The 23479-nt window shown below is 41.4% G+C and overlaps 1 protein-coding gene across 3 annotated transcripts in view; it reads left to right on the top strand.

Annotated features, from left to right (window-relative positions):
* Positions 1 to 23479, top strand: part of LOC137429645 (arf-GAP with GTPase, ANK repeat and PH domain-containing protein 1) — a 644187-nt gene that overhangs the window by 22577 nt on the left and 598131 nt on the right. The gene's annotated exons all lie outside the window — the stretch shown is intronic.

Here is a 23479-nt window from a genome sequence, read left to right on the forward strand (position 1 = left end):
TGAGAAGTGTCCATCCATGTTTCCATCCATCCGACACGTGAATCGAACAGAACCTCAAGCTTTAATGTGGCGTTTTCTGGTGTCGTAGAATAATAAAAATGTTACTGGAGGAAAGTGTTTCCAAAACCAAAAGTGTTACCAAAATGTTACTGAAGGAAAGTGTTAAAAATGTTACCAATAATAATCAATTTACTTGTTTGGAAAGCTAATAATCGATTTACTTTGTTGGAAAACGAATCGATTTTCTGGCAACAAAAATTTAAGTCCGTTTATTAATAAAGATTCCCATTTTAAAAGCTCATCTATCAGGGATTGAAGAAGATGTGGGAATGGTTGCTTCATGCTGTTCCAACGGTAACATTTATTATTCTATGACAGCAGGAACCCTTTCAAAGGACACAGGAGGAACACACAAAAGTATATATAGTAATACTTCTCGAAGCAATAGAAATATGTATATGTATATATATATATATATATATATATATATATATATATATATATATATATATATATATATATATATATATATATGTATATATATATATATATGTATATGTATATATGTATGTGTATATATATATATATATATATATATATATATATATATATATATATATATATATATATATATATATATGTAGGGAGAAACCCTGGTGTTGGGCTAGCGGCTAGGGTGCCGGCTTAGGATCCTAGGATCCTGGGTTCGAATCCCGGTCGATCGCTGAATTAATGCCAGGGGGGTTGACTCAGCCTGTCATCTTTCCGAGGTCGGCTAATTGAGTACCAGTTCACTAGTAATTCCCTGTTTGTTGTAAAAGGCGACAAAAAGGGTTGGCGGCAGGAAGGGCATCCGGCCGTAAAACATTGCTTCAAAAAGGGGACCGAAAAACAACAACAACCACGGTCCCCGAAAAACAACAACAACCACGGTCCCCGAAAAAGGCCAACCCCTGCTTTGCGGGGGGAAATGGCCTCTAAAAGGTGGTTTTTAAAATATGTATATGTACATGCATATATTGCCCCTTTGGCAGAAACAACCTCAAGTAGGTGTTTCTTATAACTGTCTACCAGTCTCTGACATCGACTGGGAGAAATTTTTGCCCACTCCTCCATGCAGAATTCTTTCAGCTGTGTGATGTTTGAGGGCTTTCTTGCATGCACAGCTCGTTTCAAACCCCCCCACAACATCTCAATGGGATTTAGATCCGAGCTTTGACTTGGCCATTCCAGAACCCTCCATTTCTTTCTTTTCAGCCATTCCTTGGTGGATTTACTGGTATGTTTAGGGTCATTGTCATGTTGCAAGGTCCACCTTCGGCTGAGCTTCAACTTTCCGACAGATGGCCTCACATTATCCTCAAGCACCCTCTGGTACAATGAAGAATTCATAGTGGATTCTATGATGGTGAGCTGCCCAGGCCCTGATGCAGCAAAGCTGCCCCAAACCATAATATTTCCACCACCATGCTTTACAGTTGGTATCAGGTTCTTGTGGTCAAATGCTGTCTTTGGTTTTTGCCAAACATGTCTTCTGGTACTGTGGCCAAATAGCTCTACCTTTGACTCATCTGTCCAGAGCACATTGTTCCAGAAGTGCTGGTCTTTGCCTAGATGTTCATTGGCAAACTTTAGTCTTGCCCTGATGTTCTTTCTGGACAGCAAAGGTTTCCTCCTGGCACACCTCCCATGTAGATCAAATTTGTGCAGCCTCTTTCTAATGGTAGACTCGTGCACTTTGACATCAACAGTGGCAAGAGCTACCTGTAGGTCCCGTGATGACATTCTGGGGTTCTTAGAGACTTCTTTCAGCATCTTGCGGTCTGCTCTCGGGCTGAACTTTCTGGGGCGGCCTGGCCTGAACAAGTTGGCAATTGTTTGGCATCATCTCCACTTGTAGATGATCTTCCGGACAGTCGAATGATTGATTTCAAATTGTTTGGAGATCTTTTTAAATCCCTTCCCAGACTCGTAGGCATCTATAACCTTCTTTCTGAAGGCCTCAGAGAGCTCTTTTGATCCAGGCATGGTGACGCCGCACACTTCAACAACAAAGAGCAAACCAAACTAAATGTCTGAGGTTTAAATAAGACAGGTTCCTCCAAGATCCTCTAACGATGTTCTAATCATTTGCACCTGAGCTGGTGCACCTGATTCTAATTTTAGGTATTTGAAGTAGTGATAAATGTAGGGGTGTACTTACTTTTTCCACATGCGAAATTTGCATTTATGTTTATTTAAATTATACAATGGACTACAAAATGTAAATGTTTCCTGATATTTGTTATATTGTATCACCTTTATCTCTCAATATTGTTGAAATGAAGATCAAATAGCTGCATGTTGAAATATGTTGAAAAAGTCAAAACTTTACATGGGGTGTACTTACTTTTTCACGTGACTGCACATGGAAGGAGCACACAAACAACAACAACAACAACAACAGCAGCAAGAACAACACTAACTACGTGTTATAAAACATCCCTTTTTTACGAATTTTACATCCTCGTCAAGATTCACAGATTGACATGGACTATGTTTGTGACGTACAACATGCTTCCTTTTGATTAAACCCATCAGTGAGGCAGTAGGCACACCTAGTATGTCAAAATCAAAATAATGTAAACGTTTTAATCCTCGAAATCGGTTAATAAAAAGCAGATGAAGAAATGTGTACTATTCCTCCTTCTTTAATGGCCCCAATTAATCACACATATGTTTGAGGTTGGCCGAGAGTGAACTTTTGGCCCAAGTCTTTCACAAATCCGTTGGCCAGGCCGGACGTTCGACTGGAGCTTATTTGGCCAGGAAATTGGAATTTGTTTGTGCCATTGATAACCCACGTACTTGTCGTGTGTGCCACCGTGGGATATTTGATGGCCACCTGGTAATGCTAGCAGATTGGTGTCAAGCTTAATGACATGCTTTGTGATGCAAGGCTCTGTTTGTGAAGCGCCGATCGGCAATTTATCATCTGGTTGAGAATTGAACCCAGAAGAGACAACTCAAAGATCAATTCGCTACCTTTGTACCATCTGTGTGCCCATATGCACACAATATTTGCCAATATAAATATTTTCCCATAACTGATATGGGAAAAAAATATGTCACATCACCTTACCAAGTCTACTGATCATTTCGCACAATTGGAGGACTATACTAGCAGTGACTTTTCGATTCAACTACCCAATTATTGGTTGAGTCAACCCACCTGGCGTTATTTAACAGCACACCAGGGGCTTGAACTCAAGACCTAAAGATCTTAAGCCAACCACCTTAACTATTATGCCATCGACAGACTTGAACCCTTTGAGCACGGGATATTTTTTTGATAAAAATACCTCCGGTACGGGATTAATTTGGCTTTACGGGTATGCAACCACGTACTGACGATTTATTTATAGGTATAGTCGATGACGTGTAGTAACGTCATCCGTACACAAAACTTTTTCGTGGGTTGCGGCACTGGACGTCATCCGTACTCAAAGGGTTAATTAACCAATGGAATCGGGTGTTTAAAAACCCTGCAATTCTTAGAAATAATTTTAGAATTCCTTGAGGGTAAAAAGACAAATATCCTCAGCATTTGAGAATTGTTGTACAGTCACAGTGTATGTATGTGAAACTTGATCATTGTTTTGAAACATTTGCAGCATGATGTGGGCAGCACTGCTTGAAGGCAGTATTTGGTCCTTATCACAAGTTCCTTGAAAAAATATCCTGGTGTCTTTGTGGGAATTTTTTTTTACCTGTCACAGTACTTACTCGGGCATTCCACGATTTTAATCGAGATGTAATGATTGAGCAATGATGTATTTCCAAATCAGGATGTGCAGGGGAGTTCCCAGCATGATGCGGCTCCTGTAGTTCTCGATTCGTGGAAGTCACGAGACTTGGTGAAGTTGTTGAAGCGGGGGAGATTTGTTTCTGCACTACTTTCCCCAGATAGTAAACACCTTAACAACAGAATGCCAGCGGTGTGAAAGGCTTGGTTGTGGTGAGCGATGAAGTGAGCAGCTTTGTCCAGGTTGAAGTTAAGCTTTTTTTTTTTCTTTTTTTTTTCTTTTTTTTTTGTATATTGAATCGAGGCTCGTGAAAGAGCTGACATTTACTTCACAAACAAATCAACCAGACAAACAAAATATATAAAAAGAGGGAGCGGAAGACAAGAGAATGGGAAGCACACAAACACTTGAGAGCACACAACATTTAAGAGCAGGCAGATGTGTGGGAGGGAGAGGGCTTGGGGGGAGGAGGCATGGGAAGGGCGGGGGGGGGGGGGGGTGGTAGAAGTATAAAACACAAGGACACCAAGGACTTCCAGGACAGAAGTTGGTATTTCAAAAAGTGGAATTGGGGTGAAATTATCGGGGATAGAAAAGATCAAGGTTTTGGATGGGGGAAGATAAGAGATGGTGGTGAACAGCTGTTTTAAAGACCTGGAGGGTGGAGTGGGATTGAAGAGAGTGAGGGAGTTTGTTCCAGGGGTGGGAGAAAAGAGGAATGAAGGAGTGAAGGTGAGCAGAGAGTCTTGATTTTGGCAGTTTAACCATAAGAGGGTTGCAGGCAGATCTTGTGCGACCTGTAGGAATATTTGCGGGACAGAGCCCAGAGAGAGCTGGGGGGGGCAAGGCCAGAGAGGAGTCGGTAGAAGACGGAAAGACCACCAACCTGCCTGCGGTGAGTGAGTGAGGCTTCATCGCGGGAGATTCCAATGATTCTGAATGCTTTGCTTTCAACAGCGTGAAGACGAGCTAGGTGTGAGGCAGGAGCACCAGCCCAGAGGGGAGAGCAGTATACCATTGAGCTGCGGATGAAAGCCTTGTACGTGGTGAGGAGCTCAGGTGTGCCAAGGAAGGACTTCGCACGACGGAGGATGCCCAGTCGGCGACTGGCTTTGGAGGCCAGATTTGAAATGTGGTTTTCCTGGGAAAGATCATGGCAGATAGTGAGACCCAAAAGTTTGAGTGACAGAACTTCTTGGAGAGGATTATTCAGAAAGTAGATGGGAGGGTTGTCCAGTCGGTCTTTTCGGAGAGACATCGTAAGAGTGTGAGATTTGTCAGGATTGAAAGACATGTTCCACTTGTTTGCCCAGTCTGTTATTTTGTCCAGGTCTGCAGAAAGTGAGGAGGCTGCAGACTGCCGATCTGAGGGATGAAGAATGGAGCGACAGAGAGTAGAGTCATCAGCAAAGAGATAGAGAGGATTTTCAAGAGAGTCGGAGAGATCATTGATGAAGACCAGGAAAAGCACAGGGCCCAGAACACTGCCTTGGGGAACTCCAGCCTGAACAGGAAGAGGAGATGAGAGAAACCCATTCAGGGCCACACGTTGACTATGACTAGAGAGGAAGTCCGCCAGCCATGCGTGAAGATTTCCATGGATACCAACAGAGGAGAGTTTGGTGAGCAGAGCGGGGTGCCAGACCGTATCGAAGGCACGTGATATGTCAAGGGAGACGGCTCTAATTTCCTGTTTGGCATTGAGGACCTCCATCCATTGCTGAGAAAGCAGTAGCAGCATGTCCAGAGTAGAGTGACCAAGTCTGAAACCAAATTGATGATCAGAGATCAAGCCATTGGAGAAGAAGAAAGATTTCATATCTGAAGCAATGATGGATTCCATGACTTTACTGATAATTGAGAGAAGGCTGATTGGTCTGTAGTTGCTGGGATCTGTTTTTGCACCTTTTTTGTGCAAAGCGGTGATGTTGGCAGATTTCCAAGCAGATGGCAGATGACCTTGAGCAAAAGAGAGTGTGAAGAGAACAGAGAGAGGGAGTGAAAGAGCGGAAGAACAAGATTTTAGGACCCGTGGGCTGATGCCGTCAGGTCCAGTTGCAGAATCAGAGTCGAGGGTTGACAGAAACTTTTCCACCTTGTCAGGAGGAAAGGACACAGAGTCCAGGAGCAGCTGGGTACGACTGGGTACGGTGGGTACAGAGAGGGATGGGTTTGGGACACAAGATTTAGAGGCAAACACAGAGTTGAGGCATTCAGCTTTTTCATGTGCGGAGTCAGCCGTGTGGCCGTTTGAGGTGAGGGAGGGGATGGAGGGGGAACAAACACCAGAAACAGATTTGACCAGACGTCACCAGGATTTGGAAGAGGGAGACAGATAAGAGAGTTCTGTCCTGAGAACAGAGAGATATTGTTTCCTGGCTCTCCTGAGGGTGGACATACACTTGTTTCGGGCTTTGTGAAAGGAAATGAGATTTCCTTCCGTTGGATTTGCTTTCCAAGAGATGAAAGCAAGTTGTTTCTGGGCAATAGCCTCACCACAAGATTCCGTGTACCATGGACGGGAGGAAGGGTATGACAACTGAAGACGAGATGGGATAAATCTGTGCATGAGAGAGAGCAGTTTACTTTGGAAGAATTCCCAGGATGAGTTGATGTCAGAGGCGGTAGAGATGGGAGACCAGTCCAGATGATTGATGGCTGCTTGAAGACCGTGCCAGTTGGCCTGAGTGAAATGCCAGACTCGTCGACGCTGAGGAGGCTCTCTGAGAATGGTCAGAGAGATGTCAACTTTAACAAGCACATGATCAGATGAGCCGATTGGAGCAGAAGAAGAGCAGCAGACATTTTCAGGGAAGTTAGTCATAACCAAGTCCAGAAGAGAAGATGCTCCGTTGACTGAGATTCGGGTCGGGAAATTGACAGATTGTGTCAGTCCCAGTGAGTCACAGAAGTCCTTTGCTGAAGAGCCATGGCTGGTGAGAGAGGTACCCACACCCAGCCAACTGGCATGGTGACAGTTGAAGTCACCACATATGAGGAAGAGAGAGTTGGGATGAGTGGATAGAAGTTGGTCCATGTTGTCAGACAGTGAAATGTAAATGGAGTCATCACTGTTTGGAGGACGGTACAGAACACATATGAACAAAAGGTTGGAGCGGAGAGGAAGCCGTAGCCAGAGGTACTCCTGGGGGTGAGGAGGAGAGAGGGCAGTGCAAGGAGAGTGAGGAAGAGAGTTTTTGATAAAGATAGCCACCCCACCACCAGGACGAGGCTCAGGTCTATCATACCGGAGGAGGGAGTAACCTGGGAGAGATACCAAGGAATCGGAGACATCATGAAGGAGGAAAGTTTATGTTAAGCAGATCACGTCTGGTTTGTCAGAAGCAACCTGTATGGAGAGATCAGTAAAGTTTGAGCGAAGGCCCCAGATGTTTGAGGTCCATACTGTTAAAGAAGAGGAAGGGGGAGCATTAGATACAGAACGGGGGGGGAGCGGTACGGTAAGATGTGGAAGAGGAGGAAGAGGTAGGGAGAGCTGTTGAAGGTGTGTCAGAGATTTCAGAATAGCTTTGAGAAAGGGAAGAATGGGGCGGACAAAAGGTTTGATGGTGATTGGGTGTGGCGCAGTGAGGTGTTATTTGAGGAGGGGGAAGAGTGAGGCAGAAGGTTGAGGGAGATGAAGGTGAAAGTTGGAAGGGGGAAGAAGCGGGGAGGATGCTTTGAGGAGGAGGGGTGAGAGGGGAGTCTAGGAGGGGAGGAGTGAGGGAGAGTCTCGGAGGGGAGGGGTGTGGGGGGAGTTTAGGAGGGAAGGGGCAAGGGGGGAGATCTGAAAAGGAATGGGTGATGGGGAAGATTTGGAGGGGAGGGGCAAGGGGGAAGATTTGAAAGAGATGGGTGATGGGGATGATTTGGAGGGGAGGGGCAAGGGGGTAGATTTAGAGGGGAGGGGTGATGGGGAAGTTTTGGAGGGGAGGGGTGATGGGGAAGTTTTGGAGGGGATGGGTGATGGGGAAGATTTGGAGGGGAGGGGCAAGGGGGAAGATTTGAAAGGGATGGGTGATGGGGAAGATTTGGAGGGGAGGGGCAAGGGGGAATATTTGAAAGAGATGGGTGATGGGGAAGATTTGGAGGGGAGGGGCAAGGGGGTGGATTTGGAGGGAAGGGGTGATGGGGAAGTTTTGAAGGGGAGGGGTGATGGGGAAGTTTTTGAGGGAAGGGGTGATGGGGAAGTTTTGGAGGGAAGGGGTGATGGGGAAGATTTGGAGGGGAGGGGTGAGATTGGATTTTGAAAAATGTACGATTAATGGGAAACGAACATTTATTGCAAAATGAGTTTCTTGCGACCTTCGAGTTAAAAATACGTTTGAGGACGCTGAAGGATGGGTGGAGTTCTGGAGAGTTTAGGGAATGTATGAAAGAGGCACTGTAACTGTAAGAGATGGAATTTTTTTTTGGAATGAATAGATTTGGTGAGCAAGTCGAAAGCATCCTTTTATAGAAGAAGAAGAAAAAGGTGTTATAGTATATGACAGAATACAGTTCTTCAGGGGACAGTTGAAACATTTTTTTAACGACGTGAACACGTGATCACGAACAACGTGGTCGAAGAACGAACGAACAAATAAGAACGAACAACGGATAAGAACAGAGAAGGGAATTTTTTTTTTTTTTTTTTTTTTTTTTTTTGAGTTGAGATGAAAGCAGAGACAGAGACCAAACGTGAAACGTGAAAAATAGAGACCGAAAGTAATTGCGAGTGCAATCGAAGAACCGCTGAGACAGAAACAAAGCCTCAAGCCAAGGTCAGACACGGTAGCCTACTAGTACTACACTAGGCCTCAGAATACGCGACACGAACTAACCGACGATTCTGTACACAGGTATGAAAAACCAACACCAAGAATACTATTAAAGACACACCAATAGTTACACACACCGAAAGAAAGATACAGTTTCGACAAAAACACAATTATTGTGAAACGTTACTTAACTTCGAAAGCGTGCGCGCATGGACAGCTTTGAAGAGACGTGACCTCCAATCTCAACTCCTTATTATTCTCCTTATTTCAACTAATGAAATAAAAGTTAGCCTCCTTGTTGAAAATATATACATAATTGGTTTTTGTCCTTGGTTTTTGTCCAATAAAAAGGTGAAGAACACTGTATATTTCTTGCCTCCGGTCCTAAATCTATTGCATATGGTCTAATGGACCACCAAAATAAAAATGGCGCTTTTGTCAAGCCGTTCCCCATTTTCGATAAATATGCTGCTAAGCTGCCTGACTATATCGATGCGAAATTTTACAAATATAATCTAACACCATTGTTGCATATAGTTTGAAAATGATGTTGTTGTAGGTCACGTAGTTTGGCAGCCATCCTGGATAGAAAAATGAACCTTATCCGATCAACACCAACCTTCACAAACGTGGTCCCCGACCCATACATATGCAGAGTGTACATGTTTTAAGGTCATATGTCACGTGGTGGGGCAGCCATATTAGCTTGAAAGCTGATAATTAAAAAAATCCCTTCTCTGAAACCGCTTCACCGATCAATGTGCAACCTGTCATGTCTGGTAAAAATGTGATACTTGAAAACAGCTGAAGGGGTTTAAATCAAACTTGTTTATTTATAGGACAGTGAACGAGGGCATCTCCCCATTATCATGGACAGGGACTACGCGGAGGCATATTGGTGACACAGTCGCATTGCTCCAGTTAAAATATCATTCTGTATATCTGTTTTGGCCCTATATATCAATGGTTAGAATCACTTTAATATATTTTTAAAAAAACTCTCCGATCCAGATCCGCGTTCGGATCTTCACTAAAATCGAAGTGCTTTGTCCTTGTCATTCACCCAACCTCTCCACCAAGTTTCGTCTGAATGCGTCTATAATTTTTTGAGATATTGTGCTATACTGTATATCGGTTTTAGCGCTACCTCTCAATGGTGAAGAATCACTTTTTAAAATCTCTGATCGGATCAGGATAGATATCTTCACCAAAACGGAATCGCCTCTTCCTTGTCAAACACCTAACCTGTCCACCAAATTTGGTTCAAATCCATCCACAACTTTTTGAGATATCGTGTTCACAGACAGACAGACAGGGGTGAAAACATAACCACATTCGGTGGCGGAGATAAAAGATACACAAGTCAGGAGACGACGATGGTTCACGAGCGAGCGGTATTCAATGACAAAGGACGGACTATAACCGAAACAGGCCCGGACAGGCCAGGCCTGGAAATGTCAAAACGAAGGTTACTGACCTTGAAATGAGATAGAAAATAATGTATAATCAGTTATGAGGTTAGTTAGCTGCACAATACCGAAAATTCGGTGAAAAATGAAATGAAAAAAAGAAAAATAATAATAAATAAATAAATAAAATGAAAAATATAAAATAAAATGAAAAATCGAGCTCCGTGGGGCTAGACACATGACATTGGCCTAACCAAATATCGAAACCCCTGTCAGATTCCACCAACCCCCTCGGAGAAGATGTAGCTTGAACTCGATTACCCCCTAAAAAGACATCTTTTTCGGGCGTGGCTCCGCCCACAATGGGCGCAATACGCCCACTCTAGGCAGGACACAACTAGATCATGATATCAACCTCCCACCCAAGTTTCATCAAGATCGGATGATATCATCGGGTAGTTATGCTGCGGACAGATCGACACACACACGCAGACAGACAGACACACACACATGACGAATATAGTGGTCACTCGATAACTCGTGAACCAATAAATAAATAAAAGTCTGATCAAATAATTGAAGGCGATTTGTTCAGAGGAGTGTCTGTAGCTTTGTCCAAGGGTCGTGAAGACTGTCTGCGACTGCTGACAACCATGAACCTGTTCTCTGTGTCAAGTGTGATGTTTGCATGTGAAGTTGTATACCTTGTATATTCTATTTGATATTTGAATAACCTTTCTTCCTTGGCGTCTTTGAATTAATTTGTCGTGCAATCGGTCATGCTGGAATATTCACTCAACCATTCAGCAATTTTAGAATTATTTTTGCGCCTGACCACGAGTTCATATTTCGAGGCTTGCACATTGTTTGAGACCCCAATGAAAACGTTGACCCGAAGACCCCGACTCTGATTTTGAATTCAAAAAGGTTGTGGTTGGACAACGGTTGTTCCATGTGGAGTGATTCAATTGCAACTAAAAATGTAAAATATTATACATGTAAATCAGAGATACTTGGAAATGTTTTTTGGTATTTTATCGCACACAGGAATAGGACTTGAGTAGAGACCCGTGTCCCATTGCATCCATTACAAGGGCGTTTGGGATATTATGGACAGATCGATACAGTATCCGGACAGATCGATACAGTATCCGAGATTTGAACCTGGGAACGCAGCATCATGAAAGAAATGTGCTCAAATTGGAATGCCGAATACCTTAGCATGTTGATGTAATTCTTTTGAAAGTCCAGTAGTTTGAGTCATTGTTCAGGATGTATAGAGCATGGGATGGAATTGCATGAAGGAGACCTCAGCATCAATTAATTTAAGAGACCTTGCAATGTCCATCCATATATAACCCGCTCTCGACGTAATTTTCCATCTAATAAGTGTAGGAAGGAAATAAGTGATATATTAGTGTAGTTGGGAGTACAGATGTATTCCACAAAGTTGACCCAGGTTGTATTGTCAGCCGTTGTATAACCTCTTCACCCTAAACTCCTAAGGGATGGTTTGGAGGTAGCGCACTTCCCTTAACCCTAGCCTGCAGGCTATATTGTCCTAACGATAATGCAGGGCTTCGGGTCTAAAATGCCCCAGGAGCGCATTGGTGTGTCAAATAAGCTCACCTCGACAAAAGCAATTGAAGCAATAATCCGATGTCCAGACACGGGAAAAGCCTACGAGAAGTTGTGAACGATCCAAAAACACAACTCACGTAAATGGCAAAGGAAAACGTAAGGCAGGAATGAAAAAAAAATCACGTGACTGGAAATTACTTCAGAGATGACTCATACCCGAGTGAATAAGTTCGGGAACTTTCCATAGGACAGTTCACATGCAAATTAGGTACTTTAGGACAGGTCATATGCAAATTAGGTACTTTGAGAACAAAAGAAAAGTAAAAAATAACTCCGGTCTTGCAGGCCCGAAGGACTGCATTTTAAGGAAAATCTTAATTTGTCGGAACTTTTCTCAGAACTAAAATAATTTCTTTTTGGATAAACAGTGAATAAATGTTTATCACCAACTTGTAGAAGCATTCATGGACGGTCATGCCAAAAAACGTTTTTATAAACAAATTATAGCAAAAATAAAAAACGTACCGGGTCCATTAGAGACACGTCTGCGGACCAGGGTTAAAGTGAGATGTAGAATGGAAAACTAGTCTTAATTGTGAAGGCAAGTGTTTTTCTGCATCGACGGACAGGTGGAACAATGGGTAGATTGAACGGAATGTTGATCGATGCTTTCATTGCCATGAAACGAACTCTAGCCAAAGAGAGGAAGGAAGCTCAGCAAGAAGAGGCTGATGTTTCGGACGTGCTTTGATGAAGGGTTAATGCCTGAAACGACACCTTGTCCTTGATTGGAATACTTTGAGCAACGTTCTGTCGATTCCATCCATTGTTTAGGCCTTCTAGTCTGGGTTTAATTCTCGACCCCCACTGTAATACGTCAGATTGGTGCTTTCCAGGCAAGACATTGCATCACAAAGTGTGCCGGCCCTTGGATGGCTGGTAACCTGAGTACCCCTTCTGCTATGATTATTTGGTAGATGGTAAATATACAACTGTGTCTTTCATGAAGAGTGGGCCATTTATCGCCTGCATCCTGAACAAATTTATATTTCACGCCCAAAGCAGCTTCAGTGGGACGGTGGGTTTGGCCAGCCAGTTTGTAGTCAGCCACTACCTCTGGGATGATATTGATTTGACAACAGATATAATCACTGAGATGAAATGATGTGGCTGAGGGAAAACAGCTGAGACACTGATAACAGAAAGAGACACACAAACATGGATGTATATATATATATATATATATATATATATATAAAAATATATATACATATATATATATATATACATATATATATATACATATTTATATATACATATATATATATATATATATATATATATATATATATATATATATATATATATATATATATATATATATATATATATATATATATATATATCTGGGCAGTGTCTGTGTAGTCACTTAACGACTCCCTCAAACTTTTGAATATATCTGTGCAGCGTCTGTCCTGTCCTGTGTTGTGTTGTGTTGTCACTGAACTACTTTCTCAAACTTTTTGTGAAATCGTACCAAACTTCTGGTATGCACATACATCTCCCGTCGGTATGTCCTAAGGGTATTTTTTTTGAAAAAAATTCCAAATTTTTTTTTTGGGGGGGGATTTTTTTTTTCCAACTTCAATTGTTTATAAAATGTGATATCACGTATATTACAAATACATTTGTGCAAAATAATTGTTTGATTTATGATTGGTTTAAACCATGACAAAACGGCAACTCGGGTACAGTCTTTTATCTATACTAGGGCATTGCCCGTACGTGGGTGCCCGTTCCTTGCCAAAAAAAAAAAAAAACGCTACCCGTACGCTCTACCCCGCCCGTACGCCCGTAAACAAAAAAAACAACGCTCTTCGCTTCCGCCCTTCGCTCTGACTGAATTGGGAGAAATAATGCGCATAAGAAATCGAATTACGTACCGTAATGGCGGTCAGCTCGTAACGCGCTCAGCTCCGCTCGTCTCACATCGGCCACGCCTACGCAACAAAGCGTTCTGTGATTGGCTGCCGGAAAGCGTGCTGCCGGACAGTCTTCACTGTCCGGAAGTTCGCAAATCGTCGCAGTTACGATGAATCGTTTTAATTTAATCGCAGTTTGAATTCGTTTTAAAACATAGTTTAACGGCAACATAGTTTTCCAACGTGAAATAAATGAATACGCTGTCAAATGTGCCGTCCGAGGCAGAGTCTGATCGCCACGTTCGGCACACGTGATAGCTCGCTGCTCTCTGATTGGTTGAATCGTTTTTTGGACATAGCTCGGTAAGTAATTGTCCGATTAATATGAAACCTTGAAAAGGCACATCCTCGGGTCCCCAGCAATATACCTGGCAAGTTAAAAGTATATAGGACCCGTGGTTGTCGAGAAACAGCGGTCACAGACACACAGACACACAGACACACAGACACACAGACACACAGAGATTACTGGAATTATAGATAGATATCTACACATCTGGCAGTGTCTGTGTTGTCACTTAACGACTCCCTCAAACTTTTGTTTCCATGGTTGTGAAGTGTTTTTAATAACGTTGGGGTGGTTTTGAATCACGTGGTGGTGAGGTATTTTGAATTATGTGGTGGTGAGGTGTTTTTAAATCAAATGGTGGTGAGGTGTTTTGAATTACGTGGTGGTGAGGTATTTATAATTACGTGGTGGTGAGGTGTTTTTAATTATGTGGTGGTGAGGTGTTTTGAATTAGTTGGTGATGAGGTGTTTTGAATTACGTGGTGGTGAGGTGTTTTGAATTACTTGGTGGTGAGGTGTTTTTAAATGATGTGGTGGTGAGGTGTTTTTAAATGACATGGTGGTGAGGTGTTTTTAATTTTGTGGTGGTGAGGTGTTTTTATTACGTGTTTTATGACTGTGAGGTGTTTTTAATTTTGTGGTGGTGAGGTGTTTTTATTACGTGTTTTATGGCTGTGAGGTGTTTTTATTACGTGTTTTATGGCTGTGAGGTGTTTTTATTACGTGTTTAATGGCTGTGAGGTGTTTTTAATTTCGTGGTGGTGAGGTGTTTTTATTACGTGTTTTATGGCTGTGAGGTGTTTTTATTACGTGTTTTATGGCTGTGAGGTGTGTTTATTACGTGTTTAATGGCTGTGAGGTGTTTATAATTTTGTGGTGATGAGGTGTTTTTAATTACGTGTTTTATGGCTGTGAGGTGTTTTTAATTTCGTGGTGGTGAGGTGTTTTTATTACGTGTTTTATGGCTGTGAAGTGTTTTTAATTTCGTGGTGGTGAGGTGTTTTTATTACGTGTTTTATGGCTGTTAAGTGTTTTTATTACGTGTTTTATGGCTGTGAGGTGTTTTAAATTACTTGGTGGTGAGGTGTTTTGAATTACTTGGTGGTGAGGTGTTTTGAATTACTTGGTGGTGAGGTGTTTTTAAATGACGTGGTGGTGAGGTGTTTTTAATTTCGTGGCTGTGAGGTGTTTTTATTACGTGTTTTATAGCTGTGAGGTGTTTTAAATCGCTTGGTGGAGAGGTGTTTTTAAATGACGTGGTGGTGAGGTGTTTTTAATTCCGTGGCTGTGAGGTGTTTTTATTACGTGTTTTATGGCTGAGTTGTTTTTAATTTCGTGGTGGTGAGGTGTTTTTATTACGTGTTTTATGGCTGTGAGGTGTTTTAAATTACTTGGTGGTGAGGTGTTTTGAATTACTTGGTGGTGAGGTGTTTTGAATTACTTGGTGGTGAGGTGTTTTTAAATGACGTGGTGGTGAGGTGTTTTTAATTTCGTGGCTGTGAGGTGTTTTTATTACGTGTTTTATAGCTGTGAGGTGTTTTAAATCGCTTGGTGGTGAGGTGTTTTTATTACGTGTTTTATGGCTGTTAAGTGTTTTTATTACGTGTTTTATGGCTGTGAGGTGTTTTAAATTACTTGGTGGTGAGGTGTTTTGAATTACTTGGTGGTGAGGTGTTTTGAATTACTTGGTGGTGAGGTGTTTTTAAATGACGTGGTGGTGAGGTGTTTTTAATTTCGTGGCTGTGAGGTGTTTTTATTACGTGTTTTATAGCTGTGAGGTGTTTTAAATCGCTTGGTGGAGAGGTGTTTTTAAATGACGTGGTGGTGAGGTGTTTTTAATTCCGTGGCTGTGAGGTGTTTTTATTACGTGTTTTATGGCTTTGAGGTGTTTTTATTCCGTGTTTTATGGCTGTGAGGTGTTTTTATTACTTGTTTGATGGCTGTGAGGTGTTTTCAATTTCGTGGTGGTGAGGTGTTTTTAATTTTGTGGTGGCGAGGTGCTTTTATTACGTGTTTTATAGCTGTGAGGTGTTTTAAATTAGTTGGTGGTGAGGTGTTTTGAATTACTTGGTGGTGAGGTGTTTTGAATTACGTGGTGGTGAGGTGTTTTGAATTACTTGGTGGTGAGGTGTTTTGAAGTACTTGGTGGTGAGGTGTTTTGAATTACGTGGTGGTGAGGTGTAATCGTCCCAAACTTCCAGTCTGCACCTACCTCTCCCCGATGTATGTGCTGAAGGGTTCTTTCTTGAAAAAAAAACATTCAACCTAAATCTTCAACCTAAATTGCCTATAAAAATGTAATATCACAAACACAACAAATACATTTGTGCAAAATAATTGTTTGTATTATGATTGGTGTAAATCATGACAACACAGCAACTCAGGTACAGTCATTATCCTCAGCTAAAACAAGCCCGTTCCTCATTAACGCGCGAGCCGAGCCAAGCTAGTATATATATATATATATATATATATATATATACATATATATGTACTCAATTTGCGGACCTCGGAAGGATGACAGGCTGAGTCAACCCACCTGGTGTTAATTCAGCGATCGACCGGGATTCGAACCCAGGATCCTAGGATCCCAAGCCGGCACCCTAACCGCTAAGCCAACACCAGGGTTCCAATGGTGAATAATTTAAAATAATTTTAAATTCTCGTATTCGGATTGGGATCTTCACCAAATTGTAATCAATTCATCCTTGTCACACACCCAACATCTCCACCAAGTTTTGTGTGAACCAGGCCATACTTTTTAAGATATTCTGTTCACAGACCAACAGATGGATAACTCAATAACACTTCTTTGTACTCAGTAACAATTTTATATTGTATTACCCGTGCCAGAAGAGAGGGTATTGCATTTGAGTCCGTTTGTTTGTTTGTCTGTTTGTCTGTCTGTTTGTCTGTCTGTCTGTCTGTTTGTACGCACAGAATAAATATGATTTTCTCTGCAACCGTTGGTCTGATTGACAGGAAATTTTCACCATAAGTGCAACTCCACCTGTATAATTTTTTAAATGATAATTATGACGTCATAGTTCACGTGGTTCAGCTGCCATCTTGGAAAAACCGAAAAACTTTGCACCTCTATATCTCCGAAAGTGCTGAATAGAAAAAAATTGAGACATGGCTCATTGTAAAGAACTCTCCTTGGGGAATAAAATATGTTAATGATGATGTCATAGCTGCCTCCAATATGACGTCATAATTCGACAAGTACAAAACTTCATCTGATGAAGATGAAATTTCTTGAGCATAATCTAGGAATAAATTAGTTCAGAAAAAAAATGATGATGACGTCATCGGTCACGTGGTTCGGCCGCCATTTTAGCAGAAAAGCCTTAAAAACCACTGAAAATACAGTACATCCTGGCGAGGGTTTGCAATCTCTGATTGTTCTTTTTCTTGTTTGTGTAAGAAATGGAGGCGTGAGGTTTTGTTTCTGTTTTGAGTTTATGGTGGGCCTCCAATACTGCTGCTGCAAAAGTCATTCCGCCACAATGTTTGTTCTCGTTCGTTGTATGGCAATGAAAAAGCAAGCGAGCGGCTTCTTCCTTTTGTTGAACAAAGCATTGTAGGTAAACACACTCTATACCTGGATCTCAGAGTTTTATTAACTTGAGCGTTTTTTGATCGTTTGGGCCTGCACTCTAATTTCCATTCCTTTGCCCTAGCCTTCAATCGCATTGCACAGCATGCTTACAGATAATGCATTTTTGCTCTCATAAATGTATTTTGCTCATTTTTTCACTGGCGAGAATGCTCATTTGTAGCATGTTTGCCCCCAATCTCCCGCTTCCTGAATTTGATTCCCGATGGAACCGAATCTACCCGAAACTGCGGTGCTCTCAGGGGACACTTGCCAGGATTCAAATTTATATTCTCAAATTGCTTCTCATTGCAAGATCTTCCTTCATATGGCCGTCCTGTATACTTGCATGAATTTGACAAAAATTGTTCACATTAAAAAAATCTAAAAGTATGTTTCATCCACCTCGATGCTGGTTCTTTTTGAAAGTCCTCAATTTCATCCCTTTTTTGGAACATACTGGTTTACAAATGTTGTGGTCCTATTAAATTGGATTTGTGAGATATTCAATCATCTTCGATGATTGCCTCTATGACTTTTTCAAATTAATTGAAATATAATCTTCAAATATAATTACTTTCTCAATTGTATTTGATTCACATCATCATGAAGGAGCAACAGGAGCTCTCCCTCAAGGAGTAAACACAAATTATATTGAACACGTTGTGCAGCAGTGGACTGAATAAAAAGATAATTGGGGCATATCCTTGTCGAACAATAGGCCGGGTGGTTTGCTGTCTCTGCCTATCTAGTTTGACCGGCAAAGGAAATTCAGCTCCCTGACGTACGTTGGGTGGGCAGACCTTTCAGCAAAGCTGCCCCTGAATGGTAGCGAGCCATTGGGCCTCACTGATTGGTGGCTTCTTGGCTCATTGGGTCAGGATCAGCGCCATCGATTGGCCAGGTTTGTTTATATGCATGAGTGTGACATGCCATTGGCTAACGCTCTCTGGACACTTACAGCAACGCCTTAAAGACAGGGAAGTGGAAAAGGGAGGGTCACCCTAAAAGGTCTTGGGACCTTGTAGTCTCTCTCTTACTTTCTCTGGACCCCCTTTCACAGAGATACGCCATTTTCACAAGCCACTTTTGGTGACATTTGCCATCACCTCCTGACCGATGTGTCATTCTGGGACTAACTGCCAGCCTTTAATTGTCCCACCTGGTTCAGTGTGCAGGACTGTATGTGCGTAGGCCTGCAGGGGAGTGGAGGTGTGTAGAGGGAGAGGTTAGTTTCTTGTGTAATAAGTATTGTGCTTTATTTATCGTGTCATATATTTCCTCCTGGATCTTGTGCCATGTGTCTTGTGTGTAATTAAATTATCTAGATTTCCTAAGCCTGCATTTGAATGTTCAGTTTCTGCCATCTTTCCCGCTTTGGCCGATTTGGTTGATTGAAAACCTCTGGATGGAAATTAATTAAGTAAACCCTTAATCTGGGTGATCATGTATGCATTGGCACATGAGAACAGAGGCACGTCACCACTGCTTGGGAAGCGTGCAACAAAACGAGCCTCGAGCGACAGTATAATAGAATTTTGCATGTATTTGAAAATCACAAATGTTTTTGTTTAATATATTTAAGTGGACATTCGGAGTCTACATTTGGTGACGCTCGTCCATAACATTCCACATTTGTGGGGAAATCACGATTTATTTATGTTTTGATCCCCGACTGCATTTGACACCCCTAAATGTTAACGACCATATCATGTTTTAAATGACTCGTACTTAGTAACTGTTAAAAGTGGCAGGTACGCCACAGGTATTGCAATACGCCACAAGTCTCTAATTATTGATTTCTGTATTGCTCTTTATTTTATTCTTGGCAAGGGTTCTGTAACAATAAGGCCTGAGCGGAATTGCACTGCGGATGTCACGCAAGCTTGATACACCAAACGACACATGTTATCATGAGTGTTCTCTCATATAAGCCTTTATTATAATTGCTTTTTTATTTAGTATGATGCTCTCAGATGTTTTACTGCTTAAAATGAACGTAAAACGGTGAGTGCTTCCATTTTGGCTTACGACAGGTGTGCTGTTGGTGATGCCAAAGAAAACTGCTCGGAGAAGTTAGTCATTTCCTCGGTGATTTATGGCATCACCCTTCTGGTTCATTCTTGTCTGTTGTTGAGGCGTTGGCAGAAAATATGAATGTATTTATCCGGTGTATCTTTTGCCCTTGCGTCTCGGATGGAATTTATCGCACCGTCCGTTTACATTTGACGGATCATTCTGCACCGACTCCTGCTGCAGTATAATGGGCTGTCTGGCTCGCATTCTGGCCAGGTACACTGTGGGAGTTCTATTTTTCTGAATTCATTAGAGAGATTGCAGTTGTATTAGCTGACTCTTGCCACCTTCATGTGACGGAAGTTGCACCACTTTTCTTTCACCCTTGCCAAAAACCCTTGCCAATAACTTTTCTTTCACTCGATGTGGCTTGAGCCGGCTGTGATGGCCTGAAATGACTCGAAACATTTCCTTTCCTAATTAAACTAAATGTTCATGCCATTTGACCAACCTTCACAAAAGAGCTTTGCAATCACATGTTTATTTTTTTTTAAATAATCTGTGTCTCATTGTGAGGTCTTTCTGAAGGAGCAGCGTGTCCACTGAGCCAACTCGTGGTAAACTCATTGTGAAGCATGCAGGTGTCCATGTGGCCTGTTTAGTGCTGCCATCTGAGAACATAGCTCATGTCCTGAAGCTATATACTGTGTTCATTATTTGCAAAATCAAAGATTTTTCAAGTATATTCGTTGGTTGCGTTTGTTATTGTCTGTCTGTCTGTCTGTCTGTTTGTTTGTTTGTCACTCACCTACAGGTCACAATTCTAAAGCGATAATCATGAAACTTCACCAAGTTGTAGAGGTCATCATAATTGAGAAGGCTATTGATTTTGAGGTCAAAGGTCATCTGGAGGTCAAATTTCTAAAATCGCCATTTTAAATCCGATTGACTTGCAAATTGAACAGCATTTGTATATTGAGTCACTAAATTGGAAAACCAACTTTTTGAGGTCAAAAGGTCAAAGCTCAACTCGAGGTCAAACTTCCGAAATCATCCATTTTCATCTGAAAAACCGTCAATTTTCATCCGATTGACTGGGAAATTGAACAGCATTTGTACATTGTCATTAAATTTGGAAACCAACTATTTTTGAGGTCAAAGGTCAACTCAAGGTCAAACTTCCAAAATCATCAATTTTCATCTGAAAAAACCATCAATTTTCATCCGATTGACTTGGAAATTAAACAGCATTTGCACATTGTCATTAAATTTGGAAACCAACTATTTTTCAGGTCAAAGGTCAACTCAAGGTCAAACTTCCAAAATCATCAATTTTCATCTGAAAAAAACCGTCAATTTTCATCCGATTGACTTGAAAATTTAACAGCATTTGCATAGTGCCTCACTGAATTGGGAAAACAACTATTTTTGAGGTCAAAAGGTCAAAGGTTAACTCAAGGTCAAACTTCCAAAATCATCAATTTTCATCTGAAAAATCATCACTTTTCATTATATTGACCCAAGCTTTGATCAAGATCATCAATTTTAATTTTGATGAAATGGGCAATTTTCTGGATTAATGGCAACCTTTTTTGGGGGGAAGGGGTGGATTTTGCAAGTATCGTGCTCTGCATGACGTCTTCTTGTTTGTTCATTATTTGTCTCTTGATGTCCTAACACTATGTGTTAAAGTACACTCTCTCCTTGTCCTATTTGTTATTCATATTCATGCTTGTCTATGACCCTTAGATAATTGCTGTAAAAATACTGAAAGTGGTTAGGTCTCACAAGAGACATGATCACCAACTCTTTGTTTGGTGCAAACACACTACTGTATTTGCAATTTATTCAGCTTATTGGTAGAAATGGCCTGCTCTTCTAAAGGTCTCCTTTGCCTTAATTGGCTTCCATAATTAGCGGAGAGCATGCATATGAGACAGCTGTGTTAACCTCTCCCAAGGATGACTTTAGACTTTAATTGAAGAAAGCCAAACACTCATCTCACAAGAAGGGTTAATCAAGTTTGGCAATAAGAGTCCATGTCGCAACGCAATTATATCCCTCTTTTTCATGACGATTATATATCTTGCAGCAAATTTCCATTATGTGACCAACTCGTGGGAAATCCCCATTGACACTTATCGTATCTCGACGAGCTCGAGATTCTCTCGGACTGTGTCATTGGCGACCTTGTGCACCAAGGTTGCTTGGGAGAAATTTCCGTCTGAATTTCGCATTCCCAGGGAAGCAACTGATGCACACTGTGGGTACGGCTTTCGCGTAAAACACACTTGGGGGGCATTCTGCTAAAAATGAGGCATAAGATGGACAGTGAGCCTTGGGGGATTCACGAGGCCCTTCTGTGGCATTGCCTCGGCTATCACCGGCTGCGATTGTCTGTTTAGTGGAAATGCACAGCATTGCTTCCATCAGCTATTGCAAACAACGAACCATTGGTGTTCATTAAATTAATTAAATATCATCACTACAATCATGATTAATTAAATACCATCTCATCAAAATTATTCGTTGAATTTATTTATTTTTAATTGCGGCACAAGTAATTTTAGGCAGTTTGGAACCGATTTCTTATTGGATAGAAAAATAAATGCTTGTGATGTTTCATCAACACTGATAATAACTCTGAATTGTGTTCAGTTAGGTGTTAATTATTTGTGCGATGATGTATTTTTGCATGTGCATCCCTGTGAAGTCCCAATAAATGAATATTAATTAATACAAGGTGCATGTTCTTTCTGCAATAAAAGTATCTTAAATTACGCCGTAAAATCTAGGAAGCAACAAAATCAACAAGAACTAGAGCGAAGTCAATGGCGTGCCATTGCAAATCCCCACGCTTCTTAGCAAAGCTTAAAGATTGGGAAAACGTTCCACCAGGAATGACCCAATATAAAATATAGAGTTAAAAAATATTTCCCTGTTTTGAACTCTGACCCTAAGTCTCCACCCTCTGGATCATGAACCGAGGATCAAAAAAAAATTGTTATATATCTCATGCGTCCCCCAATTTTGATTACATATACACAGTTTCACTATAAAAATGTTATAAAACATGCCCGTCATTGCATTTTTGGCATTCGACCTTTTGACCCCACCCGAGGGGTGGGGCCAAAATAATAGTGCCCTTACTCCTTTGTGCCATGTGGTGTTTATAACTACTAAGTTTGATGAATTTCTGCACAACCATTTAAGAGGACATAGCATGACGGATGGACAGACAGACAGACAGACAGACAGAGCAACATACAGACAGACATACCGAACTGATTACAATATCCCCCACTCTGTTTGTCCCTCACCACCCATGCTTATCCACCCAGACAGTTTTTTTTTTTTTTCAAAAAGTGTGGGGATAAAAACACCTCAACCTGCAGGTTGGTGGTCAAAATGTTTTTCCTTTTGCAAAGAGTTTCAGAACCAAAGTGTAACTTATTTTCTCACGGAGTCTGGGAAAATTCACCTGCATCTGGGGAAAATGTGTGACATTGGTTGGAAGTTGCAAATGGAAGGACAAATATCGTTGCTTTAAAAAGTCGAGGCTCTTGGAAGAGCAGAATGATTGTGGGTTGGAAGGAGGGAAAATATGTCAATGGATCCACAGAATGAAAAATGGGGCAAATGGAAAAATGGTGGGATGAAAAAAAACGGATGCACCACAGTTCAAGCAAAGGGATTTTAGGAGCAAGGTGCATGACTGCAGGTGTCCAACGAAGACGGGGGAAATGAGAGCGGTAACAAGATAGTGATGGATTTTCCTAGTGCAGGAACATTCCTTCATGGGGGTAAATGGCGTTTTGACCCCGCTATACAATTAATTTATTATCTACCATATAGAACACAATGTCAGTTTGTGAATTTGTACATATATCTGTCCCCCTTCATATGGTTAGGTGTTAACGACCAATGTTTTAACACGAACGTGTGTTCACTACCATCTATTTTTGAGGATAAAACAAACTCTTAAAAACATTTTCCATAAAAGAGTAATTATGTTTAATCGAAAAACATTTTCCCCTTTCATTCCCCATAGGTTTCTGC

This window comes from Myxine glutinosa, chromosome 6, assembly GCF_964187855.1.
Source record: "Myxine glutinosa chromosome 6, kmMyxGlut1.1, whole genome shotgun sequence".
Classification (NCBI taxonomy): Eukaryota; Metazoa; Chordata; class Myxini; order Myxiniformes; family Myxinidae; genus Myxine; species Myxine glutinosa.